The following is a 16,525-nucleotide window of genomic DNA, read 5'->3' on the forward strand; positions in this document are numbered from 1 at the left end:
ATCGTGGGAGGTTTCACAGCGTCGCGTGAGCCCGGATAGCTCAGTCGGTAGAGCATTAGGCTTTTAACCTAAGGGTCCAGGGTTCAAGTCCCTGTCCGGGCGGAAATTTTAATACTTTGGTAGCGATTCGTCTGGTAGCGGTGGAAACGCTACGGAAAATAATGCAGCTACGCCTGTTTCTGACACCACAGTGCTTTAAACAGTAGCAGTTGCATGTGTCGGGACAACACCGCGCTACCGGCAGTCGTGGCCGAGTGGTTAAGGCGTCTGACTCGAAATCAGATTCCCTCTGGGAGCGTAGGTTCGAATCCTACCGGCTGCGTGCGATTTTGCGTAAAGAGGAGCAAAAATTTTCGCACACCTGTGACATGCGTGGGCGAATGCGGGTGCAAACCAGTGACGCCATTCTCAACAAGACGAAAGTTTCCGTTTAAGAATACTGAGTTTCGCGACGACCGCTGCTTACTGTGGCCATCGGTTCACCTCGCGCTGATGCTGGGACTGCAGAAAGCCGTCGCTGAGATCGTGAGTACACAGATGTGCTCGAAAGTGTTGGACAGAGCGAACATTCATTTCTTTTTAAGAATCGCAATTCAATCATTCGAGCGCGGCAAAGGCAGTGGTGCAGCGTTTCTTTTCATAAGATCTCGCAGTTGCTTGGAGGTATGCCCATCGTTTTAAGACGACAGAAAACTAGCGTCAGCGGTGCGTCAGCGGGAAGTCGGTGAAGTCGCCATTGGAGCCATAAGCCAGTAATTACAACATGCGAATCACTCGCACACCACGCAGCTGTACGATAATGCTCGTGCGTGGGCCCGCATAGCTGAGTCGGTAGAGCGTTAGGCTTTCAAACAAAGGGTCCTGGGTTCAAGTCCCTGTCTGGGCGAAAATTAATACACTTTCGTAACGGCTAATGGAAACCCTACGGAAAAGAGTGAGGCCACGCCGTTTTCTGCCATCAGATTGCTTGTAAAGGTGGCGGTTTCACTTGTCGGGAGTCGCTTCTGCCACCGGCAGTCGTGGCCGAGTGGTTAAGGCGTCTGACTTGAAATCAGATTCCCTCTGGGAGCGTAGGTTCGAGTCCTGCCGACTGCGAAAATTTTCTCGCTCTCAAAAGATGGACGTTTCAGCTGCATCCTAGCAGTTGCGTCACTACTAAACACGTGGGTCACCAGCAATGTGCAGTACTATTTGATCCAGGGCGCAGCGTTACAGTCGCGTCCAGAAGCCGCAGCTCATCTCCTCGTATCACAGTCCATTTTAGCTTGCAGACGATGACGTGTAGCAATTTATGAGCTAACGCAAGTCGAATGTTTTACCGTGTGTATCTGCTAGAAACTGCCTCTCATACGGTGGAGAGGCTCACTCCTTCTTGTGTCGTTCTCTGCACATGAGTTGCCCCTGGCATCGATATAGCACGGGTTTTCTAGCGTCAGCGCGGCGTCACGTGAAGTCAGCGAAGTGAATATTACACGAATCGAGTCGACATGTTTGCTTGTTACGATGATGGAAGCAGAAGAAATGTGTGTGGGACTTCACTGCATCGGCTGCTCGCCTTTCAGCGTCCCTGTGTCTTATCAGACGAAGGTGACTGTGAAATTGGCAACGAGGCAGAGTTTGACGAACACATGCAAACAGCACCGTTCAACGTCAGCCGAAATAGCTCAGTTGGGAGAGCGTTAGACTGAAGATCTAAAGGTCCCTGGTTCGATCCCGGGTTTCGGCAGGTACTCGTTTTGATGCGACGCCAATGGAATTGCTCTGCGTTGGTGATAATGCAACTACCGCTGACAACAACAATGACTCTCTCCTGTAGGTGTTCTGGTTGTCTAGTGCATGCCATAAGAGGAACTCACTAGACAACTGACTCCCTTAGAAGCAAAAGAATCAAAAAAGTCCTACCGATTGCGTTCCTTTTTCTGTGTCAGGTGGTGAAGAACGTCTTCAACGGAACCGTGAAATGAGCGAAAACGTGGGAAACATTGCATTCGAAATGCTTGCGAATTTTCCAATTGCCCAGTGAGTGTCGACAAAACATGTAAATTCGCTGCTCCAACGTATGAGACGTAACGACTCCTGCAATTTGTTGTTGCATCGTGTGTCAGCAGTCTTCGGTAGTGTGTTACGAGCTTATCGCGATAAGTTTGCAGACAGCATTTAGGCGACGTTTTATTAGTAACGGCCCCATGCAGCGATTGCACAGCAGTAAAGGACGTGAGTTGTGCATCGTGGGAGGTTTCACAGCGTCGCGTGAGCCCGGATAGCTCAGTCGGTAGAGCATTAGGCTTTTAACCTAAGGGTCCAGGGTTCAAGTCCCTGTCCGGGCGGAAATTTTAATACTTTGGTAGCGATTCGTCTGGTAGCGGTGGAAACGCTACGGAAAATAATGCAGCTACGCCTGTTTCTGACACCACAGTGCTTTAAACAGTAGCAGTTGCATGTGTCGGGACAACACCGCGCTACCGGCAGTCGTGGCCGAGTGGTTAAGGCGTCTGACTCGAAATCAGATTCCCTCTGGGAGCGTAGGTTCGAATCCTACCGGCTGCGTGCGATTTTGCGTAAAGAGGAGCAAAAATTTTCGCACACCTGTGACATGCGTGGGCGAATGCGGGTGCAAACCAGTGACGCCATTCTCAACAAGACGAAAGTTTCCGTTTAAGAATACTGAGTTTCGCGACGACCGCTGCTTACTGTGGCCATCGGTTCACCTCGCGCTGATGCTGGGACTGCAGAAAGCCGTCGCTGAGATCGTGAGTACACAGATGTGCTCGAAAGTGTTGGACAGAGCGAACATTCATTTCTTTTTAAGAATCGCAATTCAATCATTCGAGCGCGGCAAAGGCAGTGGTGCAGCGTTTCTTTTCATAAGATCTCGCAGTTGCTTGGAGGTATGCCCATCGTTTTAAGACGACAGAAAACTAGCGTCAGCGGTGCGTCAGCGGGAAGTCGGTGAAGTCGCCATTGGAGCCATAAGCCAGTAATTACAACATGCGAATCACTCGCACACCACGCAGCTGTACGATAATGCTCGTGCGTGGGCCCGCATAGCTGAGTCGGTAGAGCGTTAGGCTTTCAAACAAAGGGTCCTGGGTTCAAGTCCCTGTCTGGGCGAAAATTAATACACTTTCGTAACGGCTAATGGAAACCCTACGGAAAAGAGTGAGGCCACGCCGTTTTCTGCCATCAGATTGCTTGTAAAGGTGGCGGTTTCACTTGTCGGGAGTCGCTTCTGCCACCGGCAGTCGTGGCCGAGTGGTTAAGGCGTCTGACTTGAAATCAGATTCCCTCTGGGAGCGTAGGTTCGAGTCCTGCCGACTGCGAAAATTTTCTCGCTCTCAAAAGATGGACGTTTCAGCTGCATCCTAGCAGTTGCGTCACTACTAAACACGTGGGTCACCAGCAATGTGCAGTACTATTTGATCCAGGGCGCAGCGTTACAGTCGCGTCCAGAAGCCGCAGCTCATCTCCTCGTATCACAGTCCATTTTAGCTTGCAGACGATGACGTGTAGCAATTTATGAGCTAACGCAAGTCGAATGTTTTACCGTGTGTATCTGCTAGAAACTGCCTCTCATACGGTGGAGAGGCTCACTCCTTCTTGTGTCGTTCTCTGCACATGAGTTGCCCCTGGCATCGATATAGCACGGGTTTTCTAGCGTCAGCGCGGCGTCACGTGAAGTCAGCGAAGTGAATATTACACGAATCGAGTCGACATGTTTGCTTGTTACGATGATGGAAGCAGAAGAAATGTGTGTGGGACTTCACTGCATCGGCTGCTCGCCTTTCAGCGTCCCTGTGTCTTATCAGACGAAGGTGACTGTGAAATTGGCAACGAGGCAGAGTTTGACGAACACATGCAAACAGCACCGTTCAACGTCAGCCGAAATAGCTCAGTTGGGAGAGCGTTAGACTGAAGATCTAAAGGTCCCTGGTTCGATCCCGGGTTTCGGCAGGTACTCGTTTTGATGCGACGCCAATGGAATTGCTCTGCGTTGGTGATAATGCAACTACCGCTGACAACAACAATGACTCTCTCCTGTAGGTGTTCTGGTTGTCTAGTGCATGCCATAAGAGGAACTCACTAGACAACTGACTCCCTTAGAAGCAAAAGAATCAAAAAAGTCCTACCGATTGCGTTCCTTTTTCTGTGTCAGGTGGTGAAGAACGTCTTCAACGGAACCGTGAAATGAGCGAAAACGTGGGAAACATTGCATTCGAAATGCTTGCGAATTTTCCAATTGCCCAGTGAGTGTCGACAAAACATGTAAATTCGCTGCTCCAACGTATGAGACGTAACGACTCCTGCAATTTGTTGTTGCATCGTGTGTCAGCAGTCTTCGGTAGTGTGTTACGAGCTTATCGCGATAAGTTTGCAGACAGCATTTAGGCGACGTTTTATTAGTAACGGCCCCATGCAGCGATTGCACAGCAGTAAAGGACGTGAGTTGTGCATCGTGGGAGGTTTCACAGCGTCGCGTGAGCCCGGATAGCTCAGTCGGTAGAGCATTAGGCTTTTAACCTAAGGGTCCAGGGTTCAAGTCCCTGTCCGGGCGGAAATTTTAATACTTTGGTAGCGATTCGTCTGGTAGCGGTGGAAACGCTACGGAAAATAATGCAGCTACGCCTGTTTCTGACACCACAGTGCTTTAAACAGTAGCAGTTGCATGTGTCGGGACAACACCGCGCTACCGGCAGTCGTGGCCGAGTGGTTAAGGCGTCTGACTCGAAATCAGATTCCCTCTGGGAGCGTAGGTTCGAATCCTACCGGCTGCGTGCGATTTTGCGTAAAGAGGAGCAAAAATTTTCGCACACCTGTGACATGCGTGGGCGAATGCGGGTGCAAACCAGTGACGCCATTCTCAACAAGACGAAAGTTTCCGTTTAAGAATACTGAGTTTCGCGACGACCGCTGCTTACTGTGGCCATCGGTTCACCTCGCGCTGATGCTGGGACTGCAGAAAGCCGTCGCTGAGATCGTGAGTACACAGATGTGCTCGAAAGTGTTGGACAGAGCGAACATTCATTTCTTTTTAAGAATCGCAATTCAATCATTCGAGCGCGGCAAAGGCAGTGGTGCAGCGTTTCTTTTCATAAGATCTCGCAGTTGCTTGGAGGTATGCCCATCGTTTTAAGACGACAGAAAACTAGCGTCAGCGGTGCGTCAGCGGGAAGTCGGTGAAGTCGCCATTGGAGCCATAAGCCAGTAATTACAACATGCGAATCACTCGCACACCACGCAGCTGTACGATAATGCTCGTGCGTGGGCCCGCATAGCTGAGTCGGTAGAGCGTTAGGCTTTCAAACAAAGGGTCCTGGGTTCAAGTCCCTGTCTGGGCGAAAATTAATACACTTTCGTAACGGCTAATGGAAACCCTACGGAAAAGAGTGAGGCCACGCCGTTTTCTGCCATCAGATTGCTTGTAAAGGTGGCGGTTTCACTTGTCGGGAGTCGCTTCTGCCACCGGCAGTCGTGGCCGAGTGGTTAAGGCGTCTGACTTGAAATCAGATTCCCTCTGGGAGCGTAGGTTCGAGTCCTGCCGACTGCGAAAATTTTCTCGCTCTCAAAAGATGGACGTTTCAGCTGCATCCTAGCAGTTGCGTCACTACTAAACACGTGGGTCACCAGCAATGTGCAGTACTATTTGATCCAGGGCGCAGCGTTACAGTCGCGTCCAGAAGCCGCAGCTCATCTCCTCGTATCACAGTCCATTTTAGCTTGCAGACGATGACGTGTAGCAATTTATGAGCTAACGCAAGTCGAATGTTTTACCGTGTGTATCTGCTAGAAACTGCCTCTCATACGGTGGAGAGGCTCACTCCTTCTTGTGTCGTTCTCTGCACATGAGTTGCCCCTGGCATCGATATAGCACGGGTTTTCTAGCGTCAGCGCGGCGTCACGTGAAGTCAGCGAAGTGAATATTACACGAATCGAGTCGACATGTTTGCTTGTTACGATGATGGAAGCAGAAGAAATGTGTGTGGGACTTCACTGCATCGGCTGCTCGCCTTTCAGCGTCCCTGTGTCTTATCAGACGAAGGTGACTGTGAAATTGGCAACGAGGCAGAGTTTGACGAACACATGCAAACAGCACCGTTCAACGTCAGCCGAAATAGCTCAGTTGGGAGAGCGTTAGACTGAAGATCTAAAGGTCCCTGGTTCGATCCCGGGTTTCGGCAGGTACTCGTTTTGATGCGACGCCAATGGAATTGCTCTGCGTTGGTGATAATGCAACTACCGCTGACAACAACAATGACTCTCTCCTGTAGGTGTTCTGGTTGTCTAGTGCATGCCATAAGAGGAACTCACTAGACAACTGACTCCCTTAGAAGCAAAAGAATCAAAAAAGTCCTACCGATTGCGTTCCTTTTTCTGTGTCAGGTGGTGAAGAACGTCTTCAACGGAACCGTGAAATGAGCGAAAACGTGGGAAACATTGCATTCGAAATGCTTGCGAATTTTCCAATTGCCCAGTGAGTGTCGACAAAACATGTAAATTCGCTGCTCCAACGTATGAGACGTAACGACTCCTGCAATTTGTTGTTGCATCGTGTGTCAGCAGTCTTCGGTAGTGTGTTACGAGCTTATCGCGATAAGTTTGCAGACAGCATTTAGGCGACGTTTTATTAGTAACGGCCCCATGCAGCGATTGCACAGCAGTAAAGGACGTGAGTTGTGCATCGTGGGAGGTTTCACAGCGTCGCGTGAGCCCGGATAGCTCAGTCGGTAGAGCATTAGGCTTTTAACCTAAGGGTCCAGGGTTCAAGTCCCTGTCCGGGCGGAAATTTTAATACTTTGGTAGCGATTCGTCTGGTAGCGGTGGAAACGCTACGGAAAATAATGCAGCTACGCCTGTTTCTGACACCACAGTGCTTTAAACAGTAGCAGTTGCATGTGTCGGGACAACACCGCGCTACCGGCAGTCGTGGCCGAGTGGTTAAGGCGTCTGACTCGAAATCAGATTCCCTCTGGGAGCGTAGGTTCGAATCCTACCGGCTGCGTGCGATTTTGCGTAAAGAGGAGCAAAAATTTTCGCACACCTGTGACATGCGTGGGCGAATGCGGGTGCAAACCAGTGACGCCATTCTCAACAAGACGAAAGTTTCCGTTTAAGAATACTGAGTTTCGCGACGACCGCTGCTTACTGTGGCCATCGGTTCACCTCGCGCTGATGCTGGGACTGCAGAAAGCCGTCGCTGAGATCGTGAGTACACAGATGTGCTCGAAAGTGTTGGACAGAGCGAACATTCATTTCTTTTTAAGAATCGCAATTCAATCATTCGAGCGCGGCAAAGGCAGTGGTGCAGCGTTTCTTTTCATAAGATCTCGCAGTTGCTTGGAGGTATGCCCATCGTTTTAAGACGACAGAAAACTAGCGTCAGCGGTGCGTCAGCGGGAAGTCGGTGAAGTCGCCATTGGAGCCATAAGCCAGTAATTACAACATGCGAATCACTCGCACACCACGCAGCTGTACGATAATGCTCGTGCGTGGGCCCGCATAGCTGAGTCGGTAGAGCGTTAGGCTTTCAAACAAAGGGTCCTGGGTTCAAGTCCCTGTCTGGGCGAAAATTAATACACTTTCGTAACGGCTAATGGAAACCCTACGGAAAAGAGTGAGGCCACGCCGTTTTCTGCCATCAGATTGCTTGTAAAGGTGGCGGTTTCACTTGTCGGGAGTCGCTTCTGCCACCGGCAGTCGTGGCCGAGTGGTTAAGGCGTCTGACTTGAAATCAGATTCCCTCTGGGAGCGTAGGTTCGAGTCCTGCCGACTGCGAAAATTTTCTCGCTCTCAAAAGATGGACGTTTCAGCTGCATCCTAGCAGTTGCGTCACTACTAAACACGTGGGTCACCAGCAATGTGCAGTACTATTTGATCCAGGGCGCAGCGTTACAGTCGCGTCCAGAAGCCGCAGCTCATCTCCTCGTATCACAGTCCATTTTAGCTTGCAGACGATGACGTGTAGCAATTTATGAGCTAACGCAAGTCGAATGTTTTACCGTGTGTATCTGCTAGAAACTGCCTCTCATACGGTGGAGAGGCTCACTCCTTCTTGTGTCGTTCTCTGCACATGAGTTGCCCCTGGCATCGATATAGCACGGGTTTTCTAGCGTCAGCGCGGCGTCACGTGAAGTCAGCGAAGTGAATATTACACGAATCGAGTCGACATGTTTGCTTGTTACGATGATGGAAGCAGAAGAAATGTGTGTGGGACTTCACTGCATCGGCTGCTCGCCTTTCAGCGTCCCTGTGTCTTATCAGACGAAGGTGACTGTGAAATTGGCAACGAGGCAGAGTTTGACGAACACATGCAAACAGCACCGTTTAACGTCAGCCGAAATAGCTCAGTTGGGAGAGCGTTAGACTGAAGATCTAAAGGTCCCTGGTTCGATCCCGGGTTTCGGCAGGTACTCGTTTTGATGCGACGCCAATGGAATTGCTCTGCGTTGGTGATAATGCAACTACCGCTGACAACAACAATGACTCTCTCCTGTAGGTGTTCTGGTTGTCTAGTGCATGCCATAAGAGGAACTCACTAGACAACTGACTCCCTTAGAAGCAAAAGAATCAAAAAAGTCCTACCGATTGCGTTCCTTTTTCTGTGTCAGGTGGTGAAGAACGTCTTCAACGGAACCGTGAAATGAGCGAAAACGTGGGAAACATTGCATTCGAAATGCTTGCGAATTTTCCAATTGCCCAGTGAGTGTCGACAAAACATGTAAATTCGCTGCTCCAACGTATGAGACGTAACGACTCCTGCAATTTGTTGTTGCATCGTGTGTCAGCAGTCTTCGGTAGTGTGTTACGAGCTTATCGCGATAAGTTTGCAGACAGCATTTAGGCGACGTTTTATTAGTAACGGCCCCATGCAGCGATTGCACAGCAGTAAAGGACGTGAGTTGTGCATCGTGGGAGGTTTCACAGCGTCGCGTGAGCCCGGATAGCTCGGTCGGTAGAGCATTAGGCTTTTAACCTAAGGGTCCAGGGTTCAAGTCCCTGTCCGGGCGGAAATTTTAATACTTTGGTAGCGATTCGTCTGGTAGCGGTGGAAACGCTACGGAAAATAATGCAGCTACGCCTGTTTCTGACACCACAGTGCTTTAAACAGTAGCAGTTGCATGTGTCGGGACAACACCGCGCTACCGGCAGTCGTGGCCGAGTGGTTAAGGCGTCTGACTCGAAATCAGATTCCCTCTGGGAGCGTAGGTTCGAATCCTACCGGCTGCGTGCGATTTTGCGTAAAGAGGAGCAAAAATTTTCGCACACCTGTGACATGCGTGGGCGAATGCGGGTGCAAACCAGTGACGCCATTCTCAACAAGACGAAAGTTTCCGTTTAAGAATACTGAGTTTCGCGACGACCGCTGCTTACTGTGGCCATCGGTTCACCTCGCGCTGATGCTGGGACTGCAGAAAGCCGTCGCTGAGATCGTGAGTACACAGATGTGCTCGAAAGTGTTGGACAGAGCGAACATTCATTTCTTTTTAAGAATCGCAATTCAATCATTCGAGCGCGGCAAAGGCAGTGGTGCAGCGTTTCTTTTCATAAGATCTCGCAGTTGCTTGGAGGTATGCCCATCGTTTTAAGACGACAGAAAACTAGCGTCAGCGGTGCGTCAGCGGGAAGTCGGTGAAGTCGCCATTGGAGCCATAAGCCAGTAATTACAACATGCGAATCACTCGCACACCACGCAGCTGTACGATAATGCTCGTGCGTGGGCCCGCATAGCTGAGTCGGTAGAGCGTTAGGCTTTCAAACAAAGGGTCCTGGGTTCAAGTCCCTGTCTGGGCGAAAATTAATACACTTTCGTAACGGCTAATGGAAACCCTACGGAAAAGAGTGAGGCCACGCCGTTTTCTGCCATCAGATTGCTTGTAAAGGTGGCGGTTTCACTTGTCGGGAGTCGCTTCTGCCACCGGCAGTCGTGGCCGAGTGGTTAAGGCGTCTGACTTGAAATCAGATTCCCTCTGGGAGCGTAGGTTCGAGTCCTGCCGACTGCGAAAATTTTCTCGCTCTCAAAAGATGGACGTTTCAGCTGCATCCTAGCAGTTGCGTCACTACTAAACACGTGGGTCACCAGCAATGTGCAGTACTATTTGATCCAGGGCGCAGCGTTACAGTCGCGTCCAGAAGCCGCAGCTCATCTCCTCGTATCACAGTCCATTTTAGCTTGCAGACGATGACGTGTAGCAATTTATGAGCTAACGCAAGTCGAATGTTTTACCGTGTGTATCTGCTAGAAACTGCCTCTCATACGGTGGAGAGGCTCACTCCTTCTTGTGTCGTTCTCTGCACATGAGTTGCCCCTGGCATCGATATAGCACGGGTTTTCTAGCGTCAGCGCGGCGTCACGTGAAGTCAGCGAAGTGAATATTACACGAATCGAGTCGACATGTTTGCTTGTTACGATGATGGAAGCAGAAGAAATGTGTGTGGGACTTCACTGCATCGGCTGCTCGCCTTTCAGCGTCCCTGTGTCTTATCAGACGAAGGTGACTGTGAAATTGGCAACGAGGCAGAGTTTGACGAACACATGCAAACAGCACCGTTCAACGTCAGCCGAAATAGCTCAGTTGGGAGAGCGTTAGACTGAAGATCTAAAGGTCCCTGGTTCGATCCCGGGTTTCGGCAGGTACTCGTTTTGATGCGACGCCAATGGAATTGCTCTGCGTTGGTGATAATGCAACTACCGCTGACAACAACAATGACTCTCTCCTGTAGGTGTTCTGGTTGTCTAGTGCATGCCATAAGAGGAACTCACTAGACAACTGACTCCCTTAGAAGCAAAAGAATCAAAAAAGTCCTACCGATTGCGTTCCTTTTTCTGTGTCAGGTGGTGAAGAACGTCTTCAACGGAACCGTGAAATGAGCGAAAACGTGGGAAACATTGCATTCGAAATGCTTGCGAATTTTCCAATTGCCCAGTGAGTGTCGACAAAACATGTAAATTCGCTGCTCCAACGTATGAGACGTAACGACTCCTGCAATTTGTTGTTGCATCGTGTGTCAGCAGTCTTCGGTAGTGTGTTACGAGCTTATCGCGATAAGTTTGCAGACAGCATTTAGGCGACGTTTTATTAGTAACGGCCCCATGCAGCGATTGCACAGCAGTAAAGGACGTGAGTTGTGCATCGTGGGAGGTTTCACAGCGTCGCGTGAGCCCGGATAGCTCGGTCGGTAGAGCATTAGGCTTTTAACCTAAGGGTCCAGGGTTCAAGTCCCTGTCCGGGCGGAAATTTTAATACTTTGGTAGCGATTCGTCTGGTAGCGGTGGAAACGCTACGGAAAATAATGCAGCTACGCCTGTTTCTGACACCACAGTGCTTTAAACAGTAGCAGTTGCATGTGTCGGGACAACACCGCGCTACCGGCAGTCGTGGCCGAGTGGTTAAGGCGTCTGACTCGAAATCAGATTCCCTCTGGGAGCGTAGGTTCGAATCCTACCGGCTGCGTGCGATTTTGCGTAAAGAGGAGCAAAAATTTTCGCACACCTGTGACATGCGTGGGCGAATGCGGGTGCAAACCAGTGACGCCATTCTCAACAAGACGACAGTTTCCGTTTAAGAACACTGAGTTTCGCGACGACCGCTGCTTACTGTGGCCATCGGTTCACCTCGCGCTGATGCTGGGACTGCAGAAAGCCGTCGCTGAGATCGTGAGTACACAGATGTGCTCGAAAGTGTTGGACAGAGCGAACATTCATTTCTTTTTAAGAATCGCAATTCAATCATTCGAGCGCGGCAAAGGCAGTGGTGCAGCGTTTCTTTTCATAAGATCTCGCAGTTGCTTGGAGGTATGCCCATCGTTTTAAGACGACAGAAAACTAGCGTCAGCGGTGCGTCAGCGGGAAGTCGGTGAAGTCGCCATTGGAGCCATAAGCCAGTAATTACAACATGCGAATCACTCGCACACCACGCAGCTGTACGATAATGCTCGTGCGTGGGCCCGCATAGCTGAGTCGGTAGAGCGTTAGGCTTTCAAACAAAGGGTCCTGGGTTCAAGTCCCTGTCTGGGCGAAAATTAATACACTTTCGTAACGGCTAATGGAAACCCTACGGAAAAGAGTGAGGCCACGCCGTTTTCTGCCATCAGATTGCTTGTAAAGGTGGCGGTTTCACTTGTCGGGAGTCGCTTCTGCCACCGGCAGTCGTGGCCGAGTGGTTAAGGCGTCTGACTTGAAATCAGATTCCCTCTGGGAGCGTAGGTTCGAGTCCTGCCGACTGCGAAAATTTTCTCGCTCTCAAAAGATGGACGTTTCAGCTGCATCCTAGCAGTTGCGTCACTACTAAACACGTGGGTCACCAGCAATGTGCAGTACTATTTGATCCAGGGCGCAGCGTTACAGTCGCGTCCAGAAGCCGCAGCTCATCTCCTCGTATCACAGTCCATTTTAGCTTGCAGACGATGACGTGTAGCAATTTATGAGCTAACGCAAGTCGAATGTTTTACCGTGTGTATCTGCTAGAAACTGCCTCTCATACGGTGGAGAGGCTCACTCCTTCTTGTGTCGTTCTCTGCACATGAGTTGCCCCTGGCATCGATATAGCACGGGTTTTCTAGCGTCAGCGCGGCGTCACGTGAAGTCAGCGAAGTGAATATTACACGAATCGAGTCGACATGTTTGCTTGTTACGATGATGGAAGCAGAAGAAATGTGTGTGGGACTTCACTGCATCGGCTGCTCGCCTTTCAGCGTCCCTGTGTCTTATCAGACGAAGGTGACTGTGAAATTGGCAACGAGGCAGAGTTTGACGAACACATGCAAACAGCACCGTTCAACGTCAGCCGAAAAAGCTCAGTTGGGAGAGCGTTAGACTGAAGATCTAAAGGTCCCTGGTTCGATCCCGGGTTTCGGCAGGTACTCGTTTTGATGCGACGCCAATGGAATTGCTCTGCGTTGGTGATAATGCAACTACCGCTGACAACAACAATGACTCTCTCCTGTAGGTGTTCTGGTTGTCTAGTGCATGCCATAAGAGGAACTCACTAGACAACTGACTCCCTTAGAAGCAAAAGAATCAAAAAAGTCCTACCGATTGCGTTCCTTTTTCTGTGTCAGGTGGTGAAGAACGTCTTCAACGGAACCGTGAAATGAGCGAAAACGTGGGAAACATTGCATTCGAAATGCTTGCGAATTTTCCAATTGCCCAGTGAGTGTCGACAAAACATGTAAATTCGCTGCTCCAACGTATGAGACGTAACGACTCCTGCAATTTGTTGTTGCATCGTGTGTCAGCAGTCTTCGGTAGTGTGTTACGAGCTTATCGCGATAAGTTTGCAGACAGCATTTAGGCGACGTTTTATTAGTAACGGCCCCATGCAGCGATTGCACAGCAGTAAAGGACGTGAGTTGTGCATCGTGGGAGGTTTCACAGCGTCGCGTGAGCCCGGATAGCTCGGTCGGTAGAGCATTAGGCTTTTAACCTAAGGGTCCAGGGTTCAAGTCCCTGTCCGGGCGGAAATTTTAATACTTTGGTAGCGATTCGTCTGGTAGCGGTGGAAACGCTACGGAAAATAATGCAGCTACGCCTGTTTCTGACACCACAGTGCTTTAAACAGTAGCAGTTGCATGTGTCGGGACAACACCGCGCTACCGGCAGTCGTGGCCGAGTGGTTAAGGCGTCTGACTCGAAATCAGATTCCCTCTGGGAGCGTAGGTTCGAATCCTACCGGCTGCGTGCGATTTTGCGTAAAGAGGAGCAAAAATTTTCGCACACCTGTGACATGCGTGGGCGAATGCGGGTGCAAACCAGTGACGCCATTCTCAACAAGACGAAAGTTTCCGTTTAAGAATACTGAGTTTCGCGACGACCGCTGCTTACTGTGGCCATCGGTTCACCTCGCGCTGATGCTGGGACTGCAGAAAGCCGTCGCTGAGATCGTGAGTACACAGATGTGCTCGAAAGTGTTGGACAGAGCGAACATTCATTTCTTTTTAAGAATCGCAATTCAATCATTCGAGCGCGGCAAAGGCAGTGGTGCAGCGTTTCTTTTCATAAGATCTCGCAGTTGCTTGGAGGTATGCCCATCGTTTTAAGACGACAGAAAACTAGCGTCAGCGGTGCGTCAGCGGGAAGTCGGTGAAGTCGCCATTGGAGCCATAAGCCAGTAATTACAACATGCGAATCACTCGCACACCACGCAGCTGTACGATAATGCTCGTGCGTGGGCCCGCATAGCTGAGTCGGTAGAGCGTTAGGCTTTCAAACAAAGGGTCCTGGGTTCAAGTCCCTGTCTGGGCGAAAATTAATACACTTTCGTAACGGCTAATGGAAACCCTACGGAAAAGAGTGAGGCCACGCCGTTTTCTGCCATCAGATTGCTTGTAAAGGTGGCGGTTTCACTTGTCGGGAGTCGCTTCTGCCACCGGCAGTCGTGGCCGAGTGGTTAAGGCGTCTGACTTGAAATCAGATTCCCTCTGGGAGCGTAGGTTCGAGTCCTGCCGACTGCGAAAATTTTCTCGCTCTCAAAAGATGGACGTTTCAGCTGCATCCTAGCAGTTGCGTCACTACTAAACACGTGGGTCACCAGCAATGTGCAGTACTATTTGATCCAGGGCGCAGCGTTACAGTCGCGTCCAGAAGCCGCAGCTCATCTCCTCGTATCACAGTCCATTTTAGCTTGCAGACGATGACGTGTAGCAATTTATGAGCTAACGCAAGTCGAATGTTTTACCGTGTGTATCTGCTAGAAACTGCCTCTCATACGGTGGAGAGGCTCACTCCTTCTTGTGTCGTTCTCTGCACATGAGTTGCCCCTGGCATCGATATAGCACGGGTTTTCTAGCGTCAGCGCGGCGTCACGTGAAGTCAGCGAAGTGAATATTACACGAATCGAGTCGACATGTTTGCTTGTTACGATGATGGAAGCAGAAGAAATGTGTGTGGGACTTCACTGCATCGGCTGCTCGCCTTTCAGCGTCCCTGTGTCTTATCAGACGAAGGTGACTGTGAAATTGGCAACGAGGCAGAGTTTGACGAACACATGCAAACAGCACCGTTCAACGTCAGCCGAAATAGCTCAGTTGGGAGAGCGTTAGACTGAAGATCTAAAGGTCCCTGGTTCGATCCCGGGTTTCGGCAGGTACTCGTTTTGATGCGACGCCAATGGAATTGCTCTGCGTTGGTGATAATGCAACTACCGCTGACAACAACAATGACTCTCTCCTGTAGGTGTTCTGGTTGTCTAGTGCATGCCATAAGAGGAACTCACTAGACAACTGACTCCCTTAGAAGCAAAAGAATCAAAAAAGTCCTACCGATTGCGTTCCTTTTTCTGTGTCAGGTGGTGAAGAACGTCTTCAACGGAACCGTGAAATGAGCGAAAACGTGGGAAACATTGCATTCGAAATGCTTGCGAATTTTCCAATTGCCCAGTGAGTGTCGACAAAACATGTAAATTCGCTGCTCCAACGTATGAGACGTAACGACTCCTGCAATTTGTTGTTGCATCGTGTGTCAGCAGTCTTCGGTAGTGTGTTACGAGCTTATCGCGATAAGTTTGCAGACAGCATTTAGGCGACGTTTTATTAGTAACGGCCCCATGCAGCGATTGCACAGCAGTAAAGGACGTGAGTTGTGCATCGTGGGAGGTTTCACAGCGTCGCGTGAGCCCGGATAGCTCAGTCGGTAGAGCATTAGGCTTTTAACCTAAGGGTCCAGGGTTCAAGTCCCTGTCCGGGCGGAAATTTTAATACTTTGGTAGCGATTCGTCTGGTAGCGGTGGAAACGCTACGGAAAATAATGCAGCTACGCCTGTTTCTGACACCACAGTGCTTTAAACAGTAGCAGTTGCATGTGTCGGGACAACACCGCGCTACCGGCAGTCGTGGCCGAGTGGTTAAGGCGTCTGACTCGAAATCAGATTCCCTCTGGGAGCGTAGGTTCGAATCCTACCGGCTGCGTGCGATTTTGCGTAAAGAGGAGCAAAAATTTTCGCACACCTGTGACATGCGTGGGCGAATGCGGGTGCAAACCAGTGACGCCATTCTCAACAAGACGAAAGTTTCCGTTTAAGAATACTGAGTTTCGCGACGACCGCTGCTTACTGTGGCCATCGGTTCACCTCGCGCTGATGCTGGGACTGCAGAAAGCCGTCGCTGAGATCGTGAGTACACAGATGTGCTCGAAAGTGTTGGACAGAGCGAACATTCATTTCTTTTTAAGAATCGCAATTCAATCATTCGAGCGCGGCAAAGGCAGTGGTGCAGCGTTTCTTTTCATAAGATCTCGCAGTTGCTTGGAGGTATGCCCATCGTTTTAAGACGACAGAAAACTAGCGTCAGCGGTGCGTCAGCGGGAAGTCGGTGAAGTCGCCATTGGAGCCATAAGCCAGTAATTACAACATGCGAATCACTCGCACACCACGCAGCTGTACGATAATGCTCGTGCGTGGGCCCGCATAGCTGAGTCGGTAGAGCGTTAGGCTTTCAAACAAAGGGTCCTGGGTTCAAGTCCCTGTCTGGGCGAAAATTAATACACTTTCGTAACGGCTAATGGAAACCCTACGGAAAAGAGTGAGGCCACGCCGTT

The 16,525-nt window shown here is 50.2% G+C and overlaps 30 non-coding genes across 30 annotated transcripts; all 30 read left to right on the plus strand.

The window, feature by feature from the left end:
* Window positions 1-29: 29 nt before the first annotated feature.
* Trnak-uuu lies at window positions 30-102 on the plus strand. The gene has a single exon. It is a non-coding gene; the product is annotated as a tRNA-Lys (tRNA).
* A 138-nt stretch (window positions 103-240) lies between these two features.
* Window positions 241-322, plus strand: Trnas-cga. Its single transcript has one exon. It is a non-coding gene; the product is annotated as a tRNA-Ser (tRNA).
* A 691-nt stretch (window positions 323-1,013) lies between these two features.
* Trnas-uga lies at window positions 1,014-1,095 on the plus strand. The gene has a single exon. It is a non-coding gene; the product is annotated as a tRNA-Ser (tRNA).
* Window positions 1,096-1,653: 558 nt separating this feature from the next.
* Window positions 1,654-1,726, plus strand: Trnaf-gaa. The gene has a single exon. It is a non-coding gene; the product is annotated as a tRNA-Phe (tRNA).
* Window positions 1,727-2,254: 528 nt separating this feature from the next.
* On the plus strand, window positions 2,255-2,327 carry Trnak-uuu. The gene has a single exon. It is a non-coding gene; the product is annotated as a tRNA-Lys (tRNA).
* Window positions 2,328-2,465: 138 nt separating this feature from the next.
* On the plus strand, window positions 2,466-2,547 carry Trnas-cga. Its single transcript has one exon. It is a non-coding gene; the product is annotated as a tRNA-Ser (tRNA).
* A 691-nt stretch (window positions 2,548-3,238) lies between these two features.
* On the plus strand, window positions 3,239-3,320 carry Trnas-uga. The gene has a single exon. It is a non-coding gene; the product is annotated as a tRNA-Ser (tRNA).
* A 558-nt stretch (window positions 3,321-3,878) lies between these two features.
* Trnaf-gaa lies at window positions 3,879-3,951 on the plus strand. The gene has a single exon. It is a non-coding gene; the product is annotated as a tRNA-Phe (tRNA).
* Window positions 3,952-4,479: 528 nt separating this feature from the next.
* Trnak-uuu lies at window positions 4,480-4,552 on the plus strand. The gene has a single exon. It is a non-coding gene; the product is annotated as a tRNA-Lys (tRNA).
* Window positions 4,553-4,690: 138 nt separating this feature from the next.
* Window positions 4,691-4,772, plus strand: Trnas-cga. Its single transcript has one exon. It is a non-coding gene; the product is annotated as a tRNA-Ser (tRNA).
* A 691-nt stretch (window positions 4,773-5,463) lies between these two features.
* Window positions 5,464-5,545, plus strand: Trnas-uga. The gene has a single exon. It is a non-coding gene; the product is annotated as a tRNA-Ser (tRNA).
* A 558-nt stretch (window positions 5,546-6,103) lies between these two features.
* On the plus strand, window positions 6,104-6,176 carry Trnaf-gaa. Its single transcript has one exon. It is a non-coding gene; the product is annotated as a tRNA-Phe (tRNA).
* Window positions 6,177-6,704: 528 nt separating this feature from the next.
* On the plus strand, window positions 6,705-6,777 carry Trnak-uuu. The gene has a single exon. It is a non-coding gene; the product is annotated as a tRNA-Lys (tRNA).
* A 138-nt stretch (window positions 6,778-6,915) lies between these two features.
* Window positions 6,916-6,997, plus strand: Trnas-cga. The gene has a single exon. It is a non-coding gene; the product is annotated as a tRNA-Ser (tRNA).
* Window positions 6,998-7,688: 691 nt separating this feature from the next.
* On the plus strand, window positions 7,689-7,770 carry Trnas-uga. Its single transcript has one exon. It is a non-coding gene; the product is annotated as a tRNA-Ser (tRNA).
* Window positions 7,771-8,328: 558 nt separating this feature from the next.
* On the plus strand, window positions 8,329-8,401 carry Trnaf-gaa. Its single transcript has one exon. It is a non-coding gene; the product is annotated as a tRNA-Phe (tRNA).
* A 528-nt stretch (window positions 8,402-8,929) lies between these two features.
* On the plus strand, window positions 8,930-9,002 carry Trnak-uuu. The gene has a single exon. It is a non-coding gene; the product is annotated as a tRNA-Lys (tRNA).
* Window positions 9,003-9,140: 138 nt separating this feature from the next.
* On the plus strand, window positions 9,141-9,222 carry Trnas-cga. The gene has a single exon. It is a non-coding gene; the product is annotated as a tRNA-Ser (tRNA).
* A 691-nt stretch (window positions 9,223-9,913) lies between these two features.
* Trnas-uga lies at window positions 9,914-9,995 on the plus strand. The gene has a single exon. It is a non-coding gene; the product is annotated as a tRNA-Ser (tRNA).
* Window positions 9,996-10,553: 558 nt separating this feature from the next.
* Window positions 10,554-10,626, plus strand: Trnaf-gaa. Its single transcript has one exon. It is a non-coding gene; the product is annotated as a tRNA-Phe (tRNA).
* A 528-nt stretch (window positions 10,627-11,154) lies between these two features.
* Window positions 11,155-11,227, plus strand: Trnak-uuu. Its single transcript has one exon. It is a non-coding gene; the product is annotated as a tRNA-Lys (tRNA).
* A 138-nt stretch (window positions 11,228-11,365) lies between these two features.
* On the plus strand, window positions 11,366-11,447 carry Trnas-cga. The gene has a single exon. It is a non-coding gene; the product is annotated as a tRNA-Ser (tRNA).
* Window positions 11,448-12,138: 691 nt separating this feature from the next.
* Window positions 12,139-12,220, plus strand: Trnas-uga. Its single transcript has one exon. It is a non-coding gene; the product is annotated as a tRNA-Ser (tRNA).
* A 558-nt stretch (window positions 12,221-12,778) lies between these two features.
* Trnaf-gaa lies at window positions 12,779-12,851 on the plus strand. The gene has a single exon. It is a non-coding gene; the product is annotated as a tRNA-Phe (tRNA).
* A 528-nt stretch (window positions 12,852-13,379) lies between these two features.
* Trnak-uuu lies at window positions 13,380-13,452 on the plus strand. Its single transcript has one exon. It is a non-coding gene; the product is annotated as a tRNA-Lys (tRNA).
* A 138-nt stretch (window positions 13,453-13,590) lies between these two features.
* Trnas-cga lies at window positions 13,591-13,672 on the plus strand. Its single transcript has one exon. It is a non-coding gene; the product is annotated as a tRNA-Ser (tRNA).
* A 691-nt stretch (window positions 13,673-14,363) lies between these two features.
* On the plus strand, window positions 14,364-14,445 carry Trnas-uga. The gene has a single exon. It is a non-coding gene; the product is annotated as a tRNA-Ser (tRNA).
* Window positions 14,446-15,003: 558 nt separating this feature from the next.
* On the plus strand, window positions 15,004-15,076 carry Trnaf-gaa. Its single transcript has one exon. It is a non-coding gene; the product is annotated as a tRNA-Phe (tRNA).
* Window positions 15,077-15,604: 528 nt separating this feature from the next.
* On the plus strand, window positions 15,605-15,677 carry Trnak-uuu. The gene has a single exon. It is a non-coding gene; the product is annotated as a tRNA-Lys (tRNA).
* A 138-nt stretch (window positions 15,678-15,815) lies between these two features.
* Trnas-cga lies at window positions 15,816-15,897 on the plus strand. Its single transcript has one exon. It is a non-coding gene; the product is annotated as a tRNA-Ser (tRNA).
* The last annotated feature ends 628 nt before the right edge of the window (window positions 15,898-16,525 follow it).

The sequence above is a fragment of the Schistocerca americana genome, unplaced genomic scaffold (assembly GCF_021461395.2).
Source record: "Schistocerca americana isolate TAMUIC-IGC-003095 unplaced genomic scaffold, iqSchAmer2.1 HiC_scaffold_363, whole genome shotgun sequence".
In the NCBI taxonomy this organism is placed as follows: Eukaryota; Metazoa; Arthropoda; class Insecta; order Orthoptera; family Acrididae; genus Schistocerca; species Schistocerca americana.